We start from the raw sequence: 23,417 nt of genomic DNA, 5'->3' as shown, positions 1-23,417 counted from the left end.
AATCTTCTTTTCCCCATTTAATTCCTCTTTTCTCCCAGGTTTTACCAGTTAGGACTGGTAGCTGACATCACTTCCTCCCGCTGGTGCTTTTTCATAGCAGAAGCACTTGGTGAAAGAAACCATGATGAACATTTTCAATAGAGTATCTGTGTCACTAATGATGTTTACAGGTTATATTAAACAAATATGCACTAAAAATAGCATCATACAGATTGTTTTATTCTAAATGTCACTATACTTTTTTTTCTCCACAGTTGTCTGTCTTGGTAAATCTGTTCTCCAGACACCTGATGATCTACTGAAGAATCAAGATGAATCTGCTGTGATCACTTGTACTCACAAGATACAGAGCTATGACTGAATACTATGGTACCAACAAAGTCAGGACATGTTGAGCCTAAAGTTGATGGGAAACCTTTATTTTAAGGTTGAGACTAAAGAGCCTGGATTTGAAAACAAGATCAAATTGGAGGGAGATGGAAGTGATAAAGGTATTCTGACTATCAGTAACCTCACACTGAACGACAGTGCAGTGTAATTCTGTGCAGCATATTACACAGTGCTCAGAATCACCTCTGTCTAATACAAAAACCTCTTTTAACAGCTTAATTCTGTAAAAAGCATATTTATGTTCCTCCTCACACCTGTGGGTTTTGATTCAGTGCCAATGCTAAAAATAAAACTACAGTGAAGTGCATAAGTGTTAGACTTGTACATTTTGGCCAAGGCATTCAAATAGTCTCCATAAAAAATAAAATAAAATACAAATCTCCTGAAATTGTTTTATTTTTATATCCCTGTCAGTATTTCAGTTTGAGTAAACAGATGTATTTCATAAATTTCAAGTGTTTTAAAGGCAGTAAAGGGGAGTTATTTTCAAATTAACTGCATATACATTTTTTGTTTATAAGATATTGACAAAGACAAATGCAAATTATGACTCTTTTTGTGTTAACAACCAATTTCAAATGTGCCATGTGCAAACGCAATTCTGCACATAGAAAGAGCTTGTTATACTGCAAAACCACACATCAAACACTTTAGTTTGAGTATCAAATGTATAATTAAAGTTTAGGACTGATTTTTCACTGTCTGTGTACCCTATGGATGACATCACTTCCTCCCTCTTATGCTTGTACTTCATAGCAGAAATACTCACTTTATTACAAAGAGCTGACATGATGAACGCTTTCCTGATCAGATCTGCATGTCTGTTGTGGCTAACAGGTAATAGTAAAAAATATGCTGTGCAAATGATAATTAACTGTGATGTAAATGTTACTTCCATGTTATAATGATAATTTTATTTCAGACATTACTAATCACTAATGTTATCTTTCTCCATGGACAGTGGCAAATCATGCAAAAACTGTTCTCCAGAGTCCTGATGACCTCATAAAGAGCCAAAATGAATGGGCTGTTATCGTCTGTTCTCACAATATACAGTACTATGACCAAATGCTGTGGTACAAACAGAGTCAGGACATACCTGGACTCAAGCTGATGGGATACCTTTATGGTGGAGAGAATAAAGAGCCTGAATTTAAAGACAAGATCAAATTGGAGGGAGATGCAAAGAGAAATGGGACTCTAGTTATCAACAACCTCAGACCAGAAGACAGCGCAGTGTATTTCTGTGCAGCATATTACACAGTGATATAGTCAATGAAACCTTAATACAAAAAGCTCTCTAGTGTGTGCTTCTGCATCAGCTCTGCCTCACCTGCGAAGGGCTCAGGGTTTGATTTGCTGCCAACATTGAGGTGAGCTCATGTTTCCCTGTATAGTCTTGTTAAATGAATATAAATGATGATTTTATAGATACTTGTAGAGCAGTTTGTCTGAGTGTCTGAGAACTCATCTCATTTGAGAACAGAACTATCCTGCCACATTCTGACCTCATACAGTCAATCAAATGAACACAAGTTTTATACTCAGCATCCCAGAACAGTAGAGGGAGCCCTTTCTCCAGTAATGCTAAATCTGAACAGCACTGCCATTTCTATAACTCACTACTTTGTTTTCAGTGCCCCCAGAGATGACCTTCCTGCATTTAATTCACAGCACTTTCTCTAGAAGCAAAGTGTATGTGTTTCTCTAGTATGCCTCACAGGTAACCATATGTAATAGGATTTAGTTTTTATTATTTGTAGGGCAGTCGTTGCCTAATGGATAGAGAGTTGGACTTGTAACCTGAAGGTCGTGGGTTCGAGTCTCAGGTCTGGCAGGGATTGCAGGTGGGGAAGTGAATAAGCAACACCCTCTCCACCCTCAATACCACGACTGAGGTGAGACCCTGGAGCAAGGCACTGAACCCCCAACTGCTCCCCAGGCGCCATAGCATTGGTTGGAGAAATAATGACATTTGTACAAGTATATAACCACATTGTTAATAGGAAATTGTTAAACGTTAAAAAACACTTTTGTGCATATTTCACATATATTGAGCAAATACTACCAAAAACAAGGGATTTAGCTAAAAATATGGTTAATTTACCTGCTGAATTACTTTAGGTCTACTTAGTTTACTAAGGTCTACATGCATAAACACAATACGATATATACACACACACACACACACACACACACACACACACACACACACACACACACACGTATACTGTATATATATAAATATATATATATATATATATGTGTGTGTATATGAATATATATATATATATATATATATATATATATATATATATATATAATAATTATGAGTTTATTTGTTTTGAATTTAAAATGATTCAAGCATCGATTAACAAACATGGAGACAAACTTTCTTCACAGCGTGGTGTGCATGGCAGGAAATTGCAGCAGTTACAAAACCTGTGTGTAGGAGGCGCCGAGGGTCCATAATAGAATTTGTTAAGTAGGGGTGGTCAGGTGTCATCACACATAGAGATGAGAAGTTATATCAAACCAAACATTTTTTCCCCACAGAGTATTACTCCAGTCTGAATCAACATGTTTAGAGTTCCCCTTGTCTTGATGCTTTGGCTCACAGGTAACTATTTTATATTAAATGATGCTAATGATTTAATAACACAGTTACTTATGATTGAGTATAATGCCCTTTTTGTTTCTTTTTACAGGTTCTGTTGTTAATGGCAGTGTAAATCAAAACCCCTCAAATCTAATTAAATCCGAGGGAGACATTGCAGAACTTGTTTGTGAACACAGCATACCAACTTACTCTATGATCTTCTGGTACAAACAAACACTCAGCAAAGACTTAACATTACTGGGATATACATGGAATAAGAAGTCTGTCACAGAGGATAATCTCATTAAAAAAATTGAGTTGGAAGGAGACGGAACCAAGAATGGTTCCTTAAAATTCATCCAACTGGAAACCAGTGACAGTGCAATGTACTACTGTGCAGCTAGTTTACACAGTGTGATGAGCAGTCATGCCACAATACAAAAAGCTCTGAAAGCAGCAGTGCTGCACAATTAACCACAGCAGCTCTTTTGCACCTGCTCAAGGGCTTGCTTGAATTTCCTGATAATATTTGCATCGTTCTGTGATGTAGCAGTCATGTGGTCTAAATATCAATACCGGAAAACATATAAACTGGAATTTAAACAACAGCAGTTATATAAAAATATATATTTACAGTTATTTACAATGATATAGTGCAATCATTATGCATCTTATTTAGAACAGCATGGCTGTGAATGTATATGTTTCTCTAAAACACATTGAATATATTAAATATCATCTTACTATAGAGTAACATCTGCATTTAGTTTCTGCTGTGCTGTTATAAAGATCTCACTGAATTTCATTACTCTTTGGTCATATAAATATCAGCAGCTGCACCAAGTTGCATATTTATGCTCAGTTTGTGCTTTAGAATAAAACTGAGATGAATGAGTCAACAGGTGGCAGTCTGGTATAATCAATATACTGTACTCAGGGGCGTCATGCACTCATTATTTTTGAGGGGGCATGAGTTGGGGTGGGGTCGTCATGTGAGACAAAGCAGCCACAACAGCACTTATGTTTTATTTATTTGTTTTTTTCCTTTTTATTTGAAACATTCCCAAACGCATTAACTATATCATGGAATATGTTGATTATCACCTTTATAGATTATGTTTGATCTAGTGAGTTGATCTAGTGGGCGATGGTCAAAGTAATCTAATGTAATCTATTAACTATGCATAAAAACCTGTCTGTATATTTAATTAACAGATATGGGTGCCATGCATATTTTTTAATACGACTGACTTATAGTAATAATATAGTAATAATAACAAATAAACTTGCACTCTATACATTAATATATACTGTTTTTCACTATTATACACTATTTTTTTTTTCTCCGCAGCTGCCTGTCTTGGTAAAACTGTTCTCCAGACGCCTGATATATTCATCAAGAATCAAGATGAATCTGCTGTGATCATGTGCTCTCACAATATACCGAGCTATGAATGAATACTGTGGTACAAACAAAGTCAGGACTCATTGGGCTTAAAGTTGATGGGATATCTTAATTATGATGCTGAGAATAAAGAGCCTGAATTTGAAAACAAGATCAAATTGGAGGGAGATGGAAGTGATAAAGGGACTCTGACTATCAGTAACCTCACACTGAACGACAGCGCAGTGTATTTCTGTGCAGCATCTGACACAGTGCTCAGAATCACCTCTGTCTAATACAAAAACCACTTTTAACTGACTTACTTCTGTGAAAGGTATATTTATTTCTCTCCACACCTGTGAGTTTTGATTCAAGGCCAATAAAACAGTAGGTCTAGCAAATATAACAGAAAGAAAGAAAGAAAGAAAGAAAGAATGAATGAAAAGCTTTAGATTATGCATATTAGGTAATAAACAATTATAATAATGACACATAAATTAATTATTTGAATTAAAAAAAAAATTATATAGCTGTTTTGTTGTTAAACTAATAATTGTTGTGTTGCACTAATAATTTGTGTCTGTGTAAAATTTTGCTCAGGCATGATAATGATGTCACATCCTGTACTGCCAATTAAAATGTTTATCATCACACAAGATGATTTAACCCATCCAGCCTCAACGTGACACGATGAGGAGCATTATTCTGTTCATCCTGTTGCTACACTGGAGCCAAGGTATTCAAACTCATTCTCCATGAAAGACATTAAACCATAATAGAAACCAAAAGTTCAGATTATTACAGAAAGATTTTCCTTTTCTTCTTTATATTTCAAATTGCTGGTATCTGTGATGTTTCAAAAATCCCAAGTGTTTTAATGGCAGTAAAAGAGACTGAACTGCACACATAAAAAGGATTCTACGTACTAGTTTTTCCCTGTACTATTATAACCTATGATGTCATTTCCTGTTCAACAACGGCTTGATCTTGAATCTATTGAAAGGTTGGGACTCACCGTACACCTCACCGAACTCAACATGAGCAAGGCCATTATTTCATTGATTCTGTTGCTGCACTGCAGTCAAGGTATCAAAAGCTCTTACAGTTATATTCATAGTAACTGAAACAATCTAATCTTAATTATTTTTTTATTTTAAATTAAACTGTGATTTTTCTACAGAAACAGTGGGTGCAGATGAAGTTATACAAGAGCCTAAGATTCTTTGGGGACAAAAGCAGAGCTCTGTTCACATGAACTGCGCACACAATAAGGGCTCAAGCTACAGACTGATGTACTGGTACAGACAGCTCCAAGGACAAACTATGAGACTCATAGCATTCACAACCTCTTACACTGAACCAGAATATGATGAATCTGTGCTGAATAAATTTGTGGCCAATAAAACGGTTGCTGAGAGAGGATCTCTGACTGTGAACAATTTGCAGCCGAATGATAGTGCCATATATTTCTGTTCAGTGAGTGAATACACAGTAGATCAAACTCAGGGAAGAGCTGTACAAAAACAGGTGTCTTAAAATTAGAGATAATTATTGATCAACAGGGGGCAGTCTGATCCAACACATTTTCTGCCTACAGTGCAAAACAAACTGTTTGCATGAGAGATTATTATGAATGATGATGAATCCTTATCACTGTCCACTTTCTGTAAATAAAACGCATGCGCAGTATAAGGTGCATATCAGTTCTGATATTCATACACAACTCATGTGCAGTTTAAATCTTCCCCATTTTATTCCTCTTTTCTCCCAGGTTTTACCAGTTAGGGCCCAATATAGCTGACATCACTTAATATACAGTGCTCAGAATCACCTCTGTCTAATACAAAAAACACTTTTAACAGCTTAATTCGGTAAAAAGCATATTTATGTTCCTCCTCACACCTGTGGGTTTTGATTCAGTGCCATTGCTAAAAATAAAACTACAGTGAAGTGTAACAATGTTAGACTTGCTACATTTTAGCCAAGGTATTTAAACAGTCTCCATAAAAAAAAAACTCCTGAAATTGTTTTATTTTTATATCCCTGTCAGTATTTCAGTTTAAGTAATCAGATGTATTTCATAAATTCCAAGTGTTTTAAAGGCAGTAAAGAGGGAGTTATTTTCAAATTAATTGCACGCACAATTTTTATTTTATTTTACACACAACTTTTTTATAAGATATTGACAAAGACAAATGCAAATTATGACTCTTTTTGTGTTATCAACCAATGTCAAATGTGCCATGTGCAAACGCAATTCTGCACATAGAAAGAGCTTGTTATACTGCAAAACCACACATCAAACACTTTAGTTTGAGTATCAAATGTATAATTAAAGTTTAGGACTGATTTTTCACTGTCTGTGTACCCTATGGATGACATCACTTCCTCCCTCTTGTCCTTGTACTTCATAGCAGAAATACTCACTTTATTACAAAGAGCTGACATGATGAACACTTTCCTGATCAGATCTGCATGTCTGTTGTGGCTAACAGGTAAAATATGCTGTGCAAATGATAATTAACTGTGATGTAAATGTTACTTCCATGTTATAATGATAATTTTATTTCAGACATTACTAATCACTAATGTTATCTTTCTCCATGGACAGTGGCAAATCATGCAAAAACTGTTCTCCAGAGTCCTGATGACCTCATAAAGAGCCAAAATGAATGGGCTGTTATCGTCTGTTCTCACAATATACAGAACTATGACCAAATGCTGTGGTATAAGCAGAGTCAGGACATACCTGGACTCAAGTTGATGGGATACCTTTTTGGTGGAGAGAATATAGAGCCTGAATTTACAAACAAGATCAAATTGGCGGGAGATGCAACAAGAAATGGGACTCTGACTATCAACAACCTCAGACCAGAAGACAGCGCAGTGTATTTCTGTGCAGCATATTACACAGTGATATAGTCAATGAAACCTTAATACAAAAAGCTCTCTAGTGTGTGCTTCTGCATCAGCTCTGCCTCACCTGCGAAGGGCTCAGGGTTTGATTTGCTGCCAACATTGAGGTGAGCTCATGTTTCCCTGTATAGTCTTGTTAAATGAATATAAATGATGATTTTATAGATACTTGTACAGCAGTTTGTAAGAGTGTCTGAGGAATCTCATTTGAGAACAGAACTATCCTGCCACATTCTGACCTCTTACAGTCAATCAAATGAACACAAGTTTTATACTCAGCATCCCAGAACAGTAGAGGGAGCCCTTTCTCCAGTAATGCTGAACAGCACTGCCATTTATAGACTCATTTCTATAACTCACTACTTTGTTGTCAGTCACCCAGAGGTGACCTTCCTGCATTTAATTCACAGCACTTTCTCTAGAAGCAAAGATGACTAGCATTATCACAAGTGTTTGTTTTTCTCTAGTATACCTCACAGGTAACCATATGTAATAGAATTTTGTTTTTATTATTTGTAATGTTTCTTATATGTATTTGTTTTATGCTGATTGTCACTGAATGTGTATTTTCTCTCATTACAGCTGCATGTTTTGGTAAAACTGCTTTCCAGTCACCTGGTGACCTCATAAAGAACCAAGATGAATCTGCTGTGATCATATGTACTCACAATATACCAAACTATGACCGTATTCTTTGGTACAAAAAAGACATCATGGGCTTCAAGTTCATGGGATACCTTAATCTTAACAATAAATACCCAGAGTCTGAATTTGAAAACAATATTGAACTGAATGGAGATGGAAGAAATAATAGCACTCTTACTATCAGAAACCTTGTGCTGAATGACAGTGCAGTGTATTTCTGTGCAGCATATTACACAGTGCTCAGAATTAACTCTGTCTAATGCAAAAACCCTCCTCATTACAAACCTATGAGTGAAATTCAGTGCTTATCAGCAAATTCCCTCCCACTCTGCACCTGGACCTGTGGAGTTTGATTTAGTACCAGTAATGAGAAAAAAGTCTCAGCATTGCACAAATAAAGTGTTCCATTAGTCCTATAAAACTGATTCGTTTCTAATAGTTATTTAATGATTAATTCCTGTTATGCAGTACCCCTTTAAACCGAATTTCAAAATGTGACAACAAAAACAAAAATGTGACTTTCTGTAGGATGGTACAATTAAAAAACAGGCATATTAGAAAAAGTAACAGGATGGAAAGTGAAAGGACAAAGAACAAAAATCTAAAAAATGATTACTCAAAACAATATTTTTAAGCTAACTTTTTTTTTTTAATGTTTTGATTTGACAAAGGACACATTAAGAAAGACTTGAAATATTTCTGTGCTGCATATAAATAACCCTGGTATCATTCAGCAGCTTAATTTTGATATGTCTTCAATATGTTTAAATAATTAATGTAAGTAAATAAATAAATAAATAATGCTCATAAACACTTACTGTGAAGAATACACAGCCGAGTCAAGAATACAACAAGATCCTGCACATATTTCTTATAAAAAATCAAATCAGTATATTTATAAGCAGACCTTTACAGTACATCATAATGCTGGTTGTATGGTAGTATTTGGTGCTCTTTTTAATAATGATGCTTTTCAGCATTGTCATAATCTTAAAATCTGCAGATCGTTCTGTATGAGAAATTAAATGACTTGTTTTCATTGTAACTAAAACAATATCACCTTTTCTTCTGGATTTAATTCATATGTAGCAGACTCACTCACTACATAAATGCCATTTTCTCAATATTCTATTATTTGTTTAATAATATTTATAAATGATTATTTATTTGCTTCTATTTCTATTACATGCATCACATAATGTAATGTTTTGAATTAATTGAAACTTTTTTAATTAAACATACTAATTTTAGTTCAATGTATACTGCAAATTAAATATTTTCCGAAATATCTCAAAATTCAATTGTGTGGCAATTATCTCTTGAATCTCTTTGTGCATGGCAGGAAATTGTTTTCATTACAAAACCTGTGTGTAGGAGGCGCTAAGGGTCCATAACAGAATCTATAAACAAATTCTATGGGCGTCGTAGTGTTGCAACACTCATAGAAATGAGGAATTAAATCGAACTGAACATTTTTTCCCCCAGAATATTTTTCCAGTCGAAATCAACATGATCAGAGTTCTCCTTGTCTTACTGTTTTGGCATACAGGTAAATACTGTATATTATAAAAGACAAAATTGGACTTTTAATAATAGCCTAGTTATGCAATAATAGTGCTTTTATAACATGTACCCTTTTGTTTCCTTTTACAGGTTCTGTTGGCAGTGTTCAGCAAAGTCCCTCAGATCTAATAAAATCAGAGAAAGATACTGCAGAACTTGTATGTGAACACAGCAACCTACACTATAATTATCTGGTACAAGCAAACACAAATAAACCATGGATTTACATTACTGGGATATATCTGGAATAAAAATGATTTTCCAGAGGATAATTTTAGTAAAAAAAACAAGTTGGACGGTGATGGAACCAAGAGCGGTTCCTTAAAATTCATCCAACTGGAAGCTAGTGACAGTGCAATGTACTACTGTGCAGCTAGTTTACACAGTGTGATGAGCAGTCATGCCACAATACAAAAAGCTCTGAAAGCAGCAGTGCTGCACAATTAACCACAGCAGCTCTTTTGCACCTGCTCAGGGGCTTGCTTGAATTTCCTGATAATATTTGCATCCTTCTGTGATGTAGCAGTCATGTGATCTAAGTATGAATACTGGAAAACAAGTCATACTAAATTCTTGTCTGATGGGGCCAAACAACCGGTCATGCCAAACATTTTCAAAAATAAATATATTTAAACAATGAATGAATGAATGAATGATTGATTGAATGAATGAATTAATGAGTAAATAAATAAAACAGTGTGCAACACTGATAAAAACAATACGTTTCTTCTTGGGTTCATTTTTCCCCAATTAACTGTTTGAAAAAATAAAGAAGTAGGCATAGCGATCATTCACAATGACATCACTTCCTCCATTCCCTTAAATGAAGTCACAGTGGAGTCATTCAGCAGAGAGAGACAACATGAGTAACGCATATGTCTGTGTTTCTGTCTTTGTTCTTTGTCTTGCAGGTAATAATTGGTCATCTAATATTGTTTTGATTTGACTTTTTACAAAGTTTATTCATTAATATTTCTATCAACAGTTAGCACTCTTGGTAAAAGGGTTCTCCAGACTCCTTCTGATCTCCTGAAGAAAGAAGATGAGTTTCTTGAGATCAAATGTTCTCATAGTATACAAAACTACTATGTCGTACAATGGTACAAACAAAGCCAGAGAACCATGGACCTTCAACTCATGGGATACATTAATGTTCAACAAAATACAACAGAGCCTGGGTTTAATGGCAAGATCAAACTGGGTGGAGATGGAAGAAATAAAGCCACTCTGACTATCAACACCCTCGTGCTGAACGACAGTGCAGTGTATTTCTGTGCAGCATCTTACACAGTGCTCAGAATCACCTCTGTCTGATACAAAAATCTGCTTGTGATGTACAGGTTTATCAGTAACAGCAAATTCACTTTCACTTTACACCTGGATCTGTGGTTAATTAAATATAACGCACATCGAGATCTTAGCAAAACATAGGGATGAATCATTATGATATAATAATAACAAATTAATAATTTATCTAATAATTAATAGCAATCAGTTGTTATTATTAAAGGTATTTAGCAAATTTACAAGCATATTGCATATTACAAAAGATATTTTAGGTAATATGGCAAGTGTGCATGCAGTCAAGATGTAGTAGTTATTATAATCACTTGGAGGAGCTCTTGATTAAATTATGTGCAAAATATGCTGCGCTAACCACGCTGAAATGTTCATAATTATATAGGTTTGGAACTTACATGAGAGTATGTAAGCCATTCAATTTTTCATTGATTTCCTCTTTGCAAATATTATTTGATAAAGGATTTATCCACCTATAACCTGTTTGAATCCACACACCTAAATTTGGTCTGCTGCTGTAGTTGTGGATTTTGAACACACCCAGAATATTCTACACCTCTTTTGATGTAACGGAAATCTAGATTCAGTGGTAACACCTCTCCGGTTAATGACAGCACATAAGACTTATGCCACATATTGTGGTGAAAAATCAGAAATAAAATCATATATCCCTGCGGTTGGCATTATTTTGAAACCAAGTGCCAAGATGAATCCAGCTTTGGTTTTTCTGATCATATCACTTCAGTGGATCACAGGTATTTGACAATCTCAATGAAAAAGCATTGAAATCAATTGTTGAGTATTCTGATCTATATATTCCATACTTATTTTTGTCAGGTTTTGCTGATGTAAATGATGTTACACAGTCTCCAAACATTAGGTTACCTGTTAAGGAAAATGCCACTCTCACCTGCAGTCACACAAAAGGTGATACTTATAACAGAATGTACTGGTTCCGTCAGCATCAAGGAAAAACTATGGAGCTCATAGTGTACACAACAAGTTTTGGCACGAAGGAATTTGGAAAGCTGAAAGAAACAAAATATTCCGTCAAGCATGAATCTCCTGCGAAGGGTGTTCTTACAGTGAAGAATCTGGAGTCTGATGACAATGCGCTGTATTTGTGTGCAGTGAGTGAACACAGTGAAGCAGAATCATTTCACAGATGTACAAAAACCCCCTTTATTAATCTGTCATGACAAATGATATGAAAGATCACACAGACAGGTGGCACTCGTGTTCAACACATGCAGTCTGACACAATGCAGCCTTACACAGCAGAAGGACTTACATCTTTATTTTGTATGACATCTCACAGCTCACATGGCACATTCTTTTTGACACGTTCTGTTTAAAAACCTGAATATATTTCCTTTACAACACGCCTTACATGTGATTGGTTATGTTTTCTGAATAAATATTGCAATAGATTATCCATTCGTTTCATAATTGATCACAACATGCCTTGTGTTGCAAGTCTTTACACATTAAGCTCAAATATGCTCGAGTGCAAACAAGATTTGAGCATTATATGATGGAGAGGACATTTTTTAGCCAACTTAAGTTTCTAGTAAACACCAGTTTCTGTCTTTTCCTCTTCTTCAGAAATCCTGTTTTAAGGTAGGTTTCAAAACTGAAAATTGACACATGAACAGCAGGAGGTGGTGTTAACCCTGACAGGAAATTTCTCAGGACACTTGTCTTACCATTACACTCAGAGCAAACTTTACTTTTATTGCTGATCACACTAATGAGAGGAAGGTGATGGTGAAGGTTGGTCCGTGCACACATGTCTTCTCTGAACATTCAAGTAAACATGATCAGGACTCTCCTTGGTGTTTCTTTTCTCCTCTGTCTGTCAGGTAGAAAATATTTGACTATATACACACATCCTTCACATTTTTTTGTGAAGTCATGTTTTTTTAAACCACTATTCAATAAATAGCTATTTATTCTTCTTATTATTATAATTTAAAATTAATACATCATTATTTAATAAATGCATAAACATGACTGTATGAAATTATTTACATATTTTTACCACTTTTTTAACAGATATTTCAAATAGTCAAGACATTCATCAGACGCCAAAGGATCTGATCAAAGATCCTGCACAATCTGAAGAACTCCACTGTTCTCATAGCTCATCTTACGATGTCATGCTCTGGTACAAACAAAAACGTGGCGAAAGTTTGGAGTTGCTTGGATATCTTGTGGGTTCTAGTGATACAATTGAGGATAAATTCAAGAATAAAATAACTCTGGGTGGCAATGCAAATAAAAACAGCGTTTTAAAACTAGAGAGACTTTCACCTGATGACAGTGCGGTGTACTTTTGCGCTGCTAGTATACACAGTTCTGTGGCTTCCCTTCCTTCTCAGCAAAAACCCTGGTGTATTTCTTCACCACTGTGTGTAAACTGAGCATCACCTCCTGTAAGAGAAATACATGGCATGAATACAATTACAGCCAATATCAAGTCCGACTCTAATAAATGTTAATAATTTCAGCTTAACAATGTTATATTGCTTCATGTTTGTCTAAAGAAATATGCCATTCAAAATAAATAAATAAATAATATATATTAAACCAATATGACTTTCTTCTTTTGACCACAAAAGGGGAAAAAAGTCTTTATAGTAACCTTTTCCCCATTCAGTTACAATGAGAGGAAACAGAGCTTTCAAGCTTTAAAAACTGTGCAGAAGCATCATAAAGCTGTGGTCCGTATGACTATTTTCCAAGACATCTGAAGCCATTCTATAGCTTTGCGTATGGGAAAGCCTGTTTTTTGTCATTTGGGAGCTTCTCAGACCCCCACTGTACAAATAAAGTCATACAGGTTTGAACATCAGTGATATTACATAATGTTTTTAGTTAATTTATTTTAAATTAAATTTCTAATCTAAAAAACTGGTCATTCATTTTATAGTTTGACATTTGAACAACAGAGGGCAGTGTTGTAATTGCATATACTTTAGAGTTTAACCCAATATGACATCCTCTGTATAAGATGGAGACATTTTTTTATGTCTAATACTGAATCTCATTCACTTGGAATTGGCATGTAATAGCACACATCAATCTATTCTTAAGGAAGATTAACTTGCCTCAACATGAGTCAACTTATGATTAAATTAATTTTTGCAACTTCTATTTGTTCTCCACTCTGGATTCAGGGTATGTATTGTTATTATTATTATTTTTAAATATATTACATTCATTCACTTATATAATATTAGCTAAACTACAGTACATCACAAACCCAATCTGTAGAGATGAAATTCATGATCACTGCTTAAATCGCCTCAATAATTTCATCTTTTGTTTTATTTGTAGGTTCCACTCTCAGTGACAAAGTAGTTCAGGAGCCTCGTGACATGATAGTGAATCCTAATGATTCTCCAGTGCTCCTGTGTTCTCATAGCATCTCAGGCTATGACCGTATCCTGTGGTATAAACAAACCCAGGATGGACAGCTTGTTTTTTTGGGATACCTCCTTGGCTCCATAGATCAGTTAGAGCCTGGAGTCCAAAGCAAATTCAGTTTAGTCGGAAATGGGAATAATAATGGCAAATTAACCATAAAATCCCTGGTTTTTAATGATACTGCCACATATTTCTGTGCAGCATATACACAGTGGCACACATGTGGTGTATCACCTCTACAAAAACCTGCTGACAGGCTGCATTTGGCCACAAAATGCTTATCAACTCACATTTGAATTGCAGTTTTATGATTTAATCTGACATAATGTGGATTTCCATTCAAACATCTGCCGAGTCTGATGTCACATCCTGTGTCTCTTACCTCAAATGACTTGAGCTCAGACTCTAACTCAACATGCCCATTCAACATGATCAGTTTTGGTTGTGATTGTTGCTTCTGTGTTCTGGCAAACAGGTAATTCATTGGCTACCAGCAGCATAAATATCCTAAAAATTAACACAATTTGACATAATTCATAATAATGACATTGCTTCCTTTTGTCCAGGACCTGTTAGAAGCAATAAAGTTCATCAAGTACCTCCAGATCTACTGTAAAATCTTCACGACACATTGGATCTCAAGTGCAGTCACAATGTTCCTGATGTCACTATTCTGTGATATCAGCAGCTGATTGGTGCTCCAGACCTTAAACTCATCAGATATGTGTATTATAAAAAAATAACTATTGAGAATGAATATACAGAGTTCTTTGATGTGAGTGGAGATGGAGAGAAAGAATCACATCTTCGCTCTCTATAATTAAGACAAACTCAAGACAATGGCATGTACTTCTGTGCTGAACGTGCACAGTACTAAAAATGTGCATTTTACCTCACAAAAGCCCTCAGAGAGCTCACCTGTTACACACAACATCCTTGCAAAGATCGTAATCTATCAATTGCATTCCAACAGCCTTGATGTTATGCATCAGTTACAATGAAACAGCGTTGTTTCCTGTCAGTTGGGGGCAGTGTGTCTTCATGCATCACTTATTTTCTTTATGATATTCTGGTAGTTTATATACTCAGTGAATGCATATCAGACCTGTCACTACTGCTAAGCACCCACTCAGAATGTTCCTGAATCTGTTCATATACATAAGTTTGGCATCATTAGTCTCAGGTAATGTTAATAGACTTTGCATGTCATAATATTCTTCATGATAATACAACTTTAGGTTTGTAATTGTGATTTCTGTTATTTCCACAGGTGAAAAGGGCGACATGACCGTTCACCAGAAACCTCAAAATCTGATAATAAATCACGGAGAATCTCCTGAAATTAAGTGCTTCCACAAAATCCCAGACTATGACCGCCTGTTGTGGTACAAGCAATCCCAGAGTAAAGAGTTAACATTCATGGGAAATCTAATTGGTGACTCTGGATACCCAGAAAAAGCTTTCCAGAACAAAATTACTATACGTGGGGATTCAAATAAGTTTCATAGCTCTTTAACTCTGATCAATTCTACATCAGAAAATAGTGCTGTTTATTTCTGTGCAGCCTATTACACAGTAACTCTAAATTTGTTCCTCCCATACAAAAACCCACTGCTAAGAATTATTGTGTATAGTCCAACACCTGTGATAAACCACTGCTAGGTACTATAAAGCTCTTTTACAAAACCTAGTGAGTTGCCTTGCTACTTACACAGGCAGCTGCCATCTGTAGCATTCTGATACAAACTGAACTTAAATCTAACTGACTTTTTATCAATACCTTAAGTTTCTCTTGATTCATTTGCCACCTTGGATGCAAATTTGACCGAAATAAGATATGTTAGAAGGGAAGGCAGCATAGATGATTGCTCAGTATGGTGGTGACAACTCATGGTGCATCAAATGATGCTTAATATGGCAACAGATGGAGGACAATTCCTTAAACTCTGTTCCAGTGTATGACACTTATTTTCTGTAGTAGCCTGTAATGGCATAACATAGTTTGAATTACTCAAATGTGAAAACAAAGTGAACTTGAAGTGCTCTTCTTAGAGTGCGTTCACATGCAAGTCAAAATTCAGCTCTGAATCTATTCAAATATTGACCAAAGAATAAAAAAGCATGGGTGATGAGAGATGACTGTTTTTGTACGGTTTAGGGCATACATGTGTTAATTTCTCCCTTTCTTTTAGAGAGAAATTCCATACAGCATCTGGATTTCATCAATATGAACACAACGTTTTTTGAAGGAGGGACTAATCTGTTCCAGCCTTATAGGTCCATTCCACTAGATGTCCTCACATGCATCTATAGCTGCTGAGTTTCTTTACATCACTCATTACAAACAAAAATGTTTGGTTTGCTGATTTTACTCTTGCTTCTTCCATTAGGTAAACAAAAATATCTTTAAATGTATCTTTTCAGAATCATCGACACTAATTATTTTTTATTAAAATTCCTTCCTTCTTTTCTCGCCTTCTTTTACAGATTTGGGATTAAAGCAATCACCTCATCTCTTTGTAACTGAGGATCTCAATGTGACCCTAAAGTGTTCCCAGATTGGAACATCACATAACAGCATGTACTGGTTCAGAAAAACACCCACTGAGCCACTGGAGCAGATTGTGCATTTCTTTGTTAAAACAGAAAGCTGGGAGAAGGATTTTAAGCAGAGAGCATCAGCTGTGAGGAACGGGGCATCTTTAGACCTGACTCTCGCTAAAGTACAGAGCTCTGACAGTGGTGTTTATTACTGCGCAAAGCGGGATGCACATCAGTGTAACCCAATCTATAACCTCAACAAAAACATGCAGATTCACATCTAACACCTGCTCATCTGCTGTCACTGAATGAAATCCATCACTATGGGATGAGTGCATAAAGTATTTCTATACATTTGTTTAGTAGACCTATTATTATTGTAGTTTACACACAGAAACACTTTTCCACATTTAAAAAGATTTATACATACAAAATGCATAAAAATATAGTTTTAAATATAGTCATTGGCTTAAAAAGACATTTAGCAACTCATAATGTAATGAAAAGTTCATAATGTAATCATTTTCTCAAAACGTAATAAAATCTTGAGCTCATAATGTAATAATTATTACATTATGAGAAATTCATTGCATTATAAACTCACCAAAAATATTGTCATATTGTCATAATTGTATAGTAATAACTAATATAATAAATGAGCTGAATTGAGGGGAAATTGTTCCTCTTAGCATCATGAAAACAAAAAAAATATTTTATTAAAATTCTGAATGCATTACAGATAGCCTAGAATGAGTGCAAAAAGTGCTCTCTTTATAATTTCAAATGCACTGAGCTTGTCACTCATCTCAGTTCATCGGTTGAACGAATGTGTTTGTGATTGGCTACATTGCTCAACGCTGCAAATGTTGTAAATAGAAACATGCTCTACAGAGTGCGAAATAAAGTACAACTTACAATCACCCATCATTCGAACACTCACTGATGCTCCAGAAAGAAACGCAATGCATTAAGAGCCGGGGTGAAAACTTTTGAACAGAATGAAGATTCAAGATTCAAGTTCAAGTTTATTTGTATAGAGCTTTTTACGATACAAATTGTTGCAAAGCAGCTCTACAGGAAATTAAGTTTCCACAATATATTTATATATTGCAGAACCTTAATATATTTAACTTATGGCAAAATTTGGTAAATCTGTATGTTGTCTGAGCATTGGCATCCTCTGAGGTCCTCTGAGGGGTTGGCATTATCTTTTCTCAGGTGTTCAGTCATCTCAGATCATTTAAGGTTTGGATCCTAGTTCCTGAAGCCTCTGTAATTCCTCAGAAACAGAGAAACAAATAGAGACATAATTAGCGTAGCTTCTGTTCCATCTAAGCAAAAATGATTTGTTCAACCCAAGCTAAAGAATAATAATAAGGTACATTTGATCAGATATAACTGCAGTACAAGATTATAAGATGCATTATGTGAATGCTTGGCTAAAGAGATGTGTCTTTAATCTAGATTTAAACAGAACGATTTAAACAGAAAATTATAACCAGTAGAGGTCTCTTTTGAGCCTAAATAAAGTTACTGATCATGTGGAGTGAAACAGGCTTTATAAAACACAGCATTGAGAGTTTGCATTTGTTTTTAGTGGTTCATTCGACACATCCTGTTCAGACCTCACACACACTGCTGTTCATTCATGTCATTCCTCCAGCACTGAAGCATCAATATGATATTTATAGTGTGCTTGATTTATTTAGCAGCACCTCCATTCTGGGTCTCAGGTGAAGTATTTCATCTTTTATTGTTTGTATTTGCTCCCTCAGTTTATGTTTTTTTCTTACTATCTTCTACTATTAGCTAAATACACTTCTGTCTGTTTTTAACAGGAGAATCACTAAGTGACCGAGTTCATCAGGATCCACCTCATCTGATAACAAAAGCTGAGAAAACAGTTCAGCTCAGCTGTTCTCACACTATTACAGACTATAGAACGATATTATGGTATCAGCAGCCGAAGGGTGATAGTGCTTTAAATCTTATTGGATATGTGAATTACAAAAATCCAACCACTGAAGACGAATACACAGAGCAGTTCAGCATTGATGGAGATGGTGCAAAATCCTCTACTCTAAATATTACATTAAACAGGGAACATGTTGGGAGTAATGCAATATATTACTGCGCTGCCAGCAAAGCACAGTGTTGAAGATCCTCTAGTCAGTCCTACAAAAACCTTCTGTTAAACCCCATCACCACAACATTATTAGCACCTGAATGCACCCGTAAACCTCCAAAAATGATTACTCAGTGCACCCATATTAAGTTGTATGATTAATATTATAAGCTATTATGTCTCTAAGCATTTAATTCATATATACAAATATGTTTTTTATTGTTTTTAAAATCAGAAAGGAGGCCCACTGTCTTTTGACTTTGAAAACCCCTGCTTTGCAGAATAGTCATACTCATGTGCAATCATTTGTGAGTGGAGTCGCTGCAGATCAAATTCTAATAAAAATGTCTTCTAATTAAAATAGACTATTTGAACATTAAAAAAATGCCTATTTAATAGTCTTCTTTAATTAGATTTTTTAATCAATACTTTTTTTTATGTTGAAAGAAATGTAAGTTTCTCCTGATTTGTTTGCCACCTTGGATGCTGGAATTTGATCAAAATAAGATATGTTAGAATGCAGGGCAGTATAGACGACTTCTCAGTGGTGATGACTAATATGGTGACAAAAAAAGGGGAAAATTCCATAAACTCTGTCCCAATGTATGCCATTTGTTTTCTATAGTAGCCTGTAACAGCCAAATACATTTCAAATTACTCAAATGTGCAAACACAGTGAACATGGCATGCTCTTCCTCGAGTGTGTTCACATACGTGTCACAATTCTGCCCTGAATCTGTTCAAATGTTGACCAAAGCCTGAAAGGAAATATAATCAAATGGGAAATGACTGTTTTTGCTCTGTTCAGGACAATGCAGCCTGTTAATGGAAACATACATGCGTTCATTTCTCCTTATTTCAGATTTCAACAATATGAACAACTCTTCAATCACAAGGGTTTTTTTTTTGTTTGTTTGAAGGAGGGACTAATCTGTTCCAGCATTATATGTCCATTCCACTAGATGTCCTCACAGAAAACTATAGCTACTGAGTTTCTTTATATCGCTCATAAAAACTAAAATGTTTGGTTTGCTGATTTTACTCTTGCTTTTTCCTTTAGGTAAACAAAAATAACAAATTTAAATTGATCTTTTTCAGAATCATTGAGAATAATTGTTTTTAATTAAAATTCCTTGCTTCTTTTCTCGCCTTCTTTTACAGATTTGGGATTAAAGCAATCATCTCATCTCTTTGTAACTGAGGATCTCAATGTGACCATAAAGTGTTCGCAGATTGGAACATCACATAACAGCATGTTCTGGTTCAGAAAAACACCCACTGAGCCACTGGAGCAGATTGTGTATTTCTTTGTTAAAATGGAAAGCTGGGAGAAGGATTTTAAGCAGAGAGCATCAGCTGTGAGGAACGGGGCATCTTTAGACCTGACTCTTGCTAAAGTACAGAGCTCTGACAGTGGTGTTTATTACTGCGCAAAGCAGGATGCACATCAGTGTAACCCAATCTATAACCTCAACAAAAACCTGCAGATTCCCATCTTACACCTGCTCATCTGCTGTCACTGAATGAAATGCTACATTACCATAGGGATGAGTGAATAATGTATTTTTATACATTTGTTTTGCATTATTATGTTAGTTTATGCACAGAATGTAAACTTTCCGCACATACAAAGAAAATATACTAATAAATTTACATCTAAATCTAAGCATGTTTCAGCCCATTAACCTACAAGTAGCTTAATTTATGGTTTTTCGACCCAAACTGAGCTTAATTTAGAGTCGTTTAGAGTTGATATGTTGAATCTTTTCTTATAACCAGTAGGGGTCTCCTTTGAGCCTAAATAAAGTTACTGATCATGTGGAGTGAAACAGGCTTTATAAAACACAGCATTGAGAGTTTGCATTTGTTTTTAGTGGTTCATTCTACACATCCTGTTCAGACCTCACACACACTGCTGTTCATTCATGTCATTCCTCCAGCACTGAAGCAACAATATGATATTTATAGTGTGCTTGATTTATTTAGCAGCACCTCCATTCTGGGTCTCAGGTAAAATATTTCATTGTTTATTGTCTTTATTTGTTCCTGCAGTTTATTAATTTCTTCTAACTTCTACTACTTTTGTCTGTTTTTAACAGGAGAATCACTAAGTGACCGAGTTCATCAGAATCCACCTCATCTGATAACAAAAGCTGAGAAAACAGTTCAGCTCAGCTGTTCTCACACTATTAAAGACTATTACATGATATTATGGTATCAGCAGCCGAAGGGTGATAGTGCTCTAAATCTTATTGGATATGTGTATTACACAAATCCAACCACTGAAGACCAATATAAAAATCAGTTCAGTGTTAAAGGAAATGGTGCAGAATCCTCTACTCTAAATATTACATTAGAAAGGGACCATGTTGGGAGTACTGCAGTATATTACTGTGCTGCCAGCAAAGCACAGTGTTGAAGATCCTCTAATCAGTCCTACAAAAACCTTCTGTTAAACCCCATCACCACAACATTATTAGCACCTGAATGCACCCGTACACCTCCAAAAATGATCACTCAGTGCACCCATATTAAGTTTTATGTTGTATGATTTAAATATATAATGCTATTATGTCTTTAAGCATTTAATTCATGTACAATTATGTTTTCATTTTTACAATTATTTAATATATTATTCAACTAACTTCATTGCTTTCGATTGCTTGCCATATTTGTCACTTATCATTTGAGTTTGTCTAAAATATCTTCACACTTCTGGTTTGTTTGTAAATTGAAATTGATGATGTAGTTAATTCTTTTCATGCATCTATAAAGTAAATGATTGAGAACACTATCTTGTTTACATTTTGTCAGAAGGGAGGCCCACTGTCTTTTAACTTTGAAAACCCCTGCTTAGCGAAATAAATAAATAATCTAAGTATTTTTTTTAGTTCATTAACATATAAGTAGCCAAATTTATGATTCTTCAACACAAACTGAACTTAATTTAGAGGAGATTTAGAGTCATTTAGAGTTGATTTGTTGATTTTTCTTATAACCAGTAGAGGTCTCCTTTGAGCCTAAATAAAGTTACTGATCATGTGGAGTGAAACAGGCTTTATAAAACACAGCATTGAGAGTTTGCATTTGTTTTTAGTGGTTCATTCTACACATCCTGTTCAGACCTCACACACACTGCTGTTCATTCATGTCATTCCTCCAGCACTGAAGCAACAATATGATATTTATAGTGTGCTTGATTTATTTAGCAGCACCTCCATTCTGGGTCTCAGGTGAAGTATTTCATCTTTTATTGTCTTTTGTTCCTCCAGTTTATTTTTTCTGCTAATTTGTAGTACTAGCAAAATACACTTCTGTCTGTTTTTAACAGGAGAATCACTAAGTGACCGAGTTCATCAGAATCCACCTCATCTGATAACAAATGCAGAGAAAACAGTTCAGCTCAGCTGTTCTCACACTATTACAGACTATAGAATGATATTATGGTATCAGCAGGCGAAGGGTGACAGTGCTTTAAATCTTATTGGATATGTGTATTTCAAAGAGCCAACCACTGAAGACCCATTTACAAATCAGTTCAGCATTGGAGGAAATGGTGAAGAATCCTCGACTCTTAACATTACATTAAACAGGGAACATGTTGGGAGTACTGCAATATATTACTGTGCTGCCAGCAAAGCACAGTGTTGAAGATCCTTTAATCAGTCCTACAAAAACCTTCTGTTAAACCCCATCACCACAATATTATTAGCACCTGAATGCACCCGTACACCTCCAAAAATGATCACTCAGTGCACCCATATTAAGTTGTATGATTAATATTATAAGCTATTATGTCTCTAAGCATTTAATTCATATATACAAATATGATTTTTTTATTGTTTTTAAAACCATAAGGGAGGCCCACTGTCTTTTGACTTTGAAAACCCCTGCTTTGCAAAAATATTCATACTCACATTTTAATTTACTCAAATGTGCAAACACAGTGAACATGACATGCTCTTCCTCGAGTGTGTTTACATATGTGTCACAATTCTGCCTTGAATCTGTTCAGATGTTGACCAAAGCCTGAAAGGAAATCAAATGGGAAATGACTGTTTTTGCTCTGTTCAGGACAATGCAACCTGTTAATGGAAACATACATGCGTTCATTTCTCCTGTTCTTTTACAAAGCAACTCCATACAGCATCTAGATTTCAACAATATGAACAACTCTTCAATCACAAGGTTTTTTTTTTGTTTGAAGGCGGGACTAATCTGTTCCAGCATTATATGTACATTCCACTAGATGCCCTCACATGCATCTAGAGCTGTTGAGTTCACTTCCAGGAACTTCAAGCTGTGTCCGGAGACACTTTGGGAACGCCTTCAGCGTGACCATGCTCTGAATATCAGGTGTAATCAGTCCGAAGGAGGGCGAGGCGTCACGGGCGGGGTGACGTCACGACCAGGAAGCAAAAAAGCACGTGCGGCGGAGCCAGCGTCAGCTTTTTGTCACTCAGCAAAGCGCTCTGTGTGTGTCAGTCTTATTTGTTGTTGTCTGTCTGTCAAAAAATAAAAAGATA

The 23,417-nt window shown here is 35.5% G+C and overlaps 1 gene segment (V, D, J or C); it reads left to right on the top strand.

Moving 5' to 3' along the window:
* Positions 1–5,397: 5,397 nt before the first annotated feature.
* The window catches only part of LOC306850162 (M1-specific T cell receptor beta chain-like), a 94,946-nt gene continuing 76,926 nt past the window's right edge, over positions 5,398–23,417 (top strand). Inside the window, exons 1-2 of the C gene segment in view lie at positions 5,398–5,459; positions 5,554–5,853.

The sequence above is a fragment of the Barbus barbus genome (genome assembly GCF_936440315.1).
Source record: "Barbus barbus genome assembly, chromosome: 30".
NCBI lineage: Eukaryota > Metazoa > Chordata > Actinopteri > Cypriniformes > Cyprinidae > Barbus > Barbus barbus.
The sequence above is the reverse complement of the archived record's forward strand: the minus strand, read 5'-3'. Positions and strand labels throughout refer to the sequence as shown.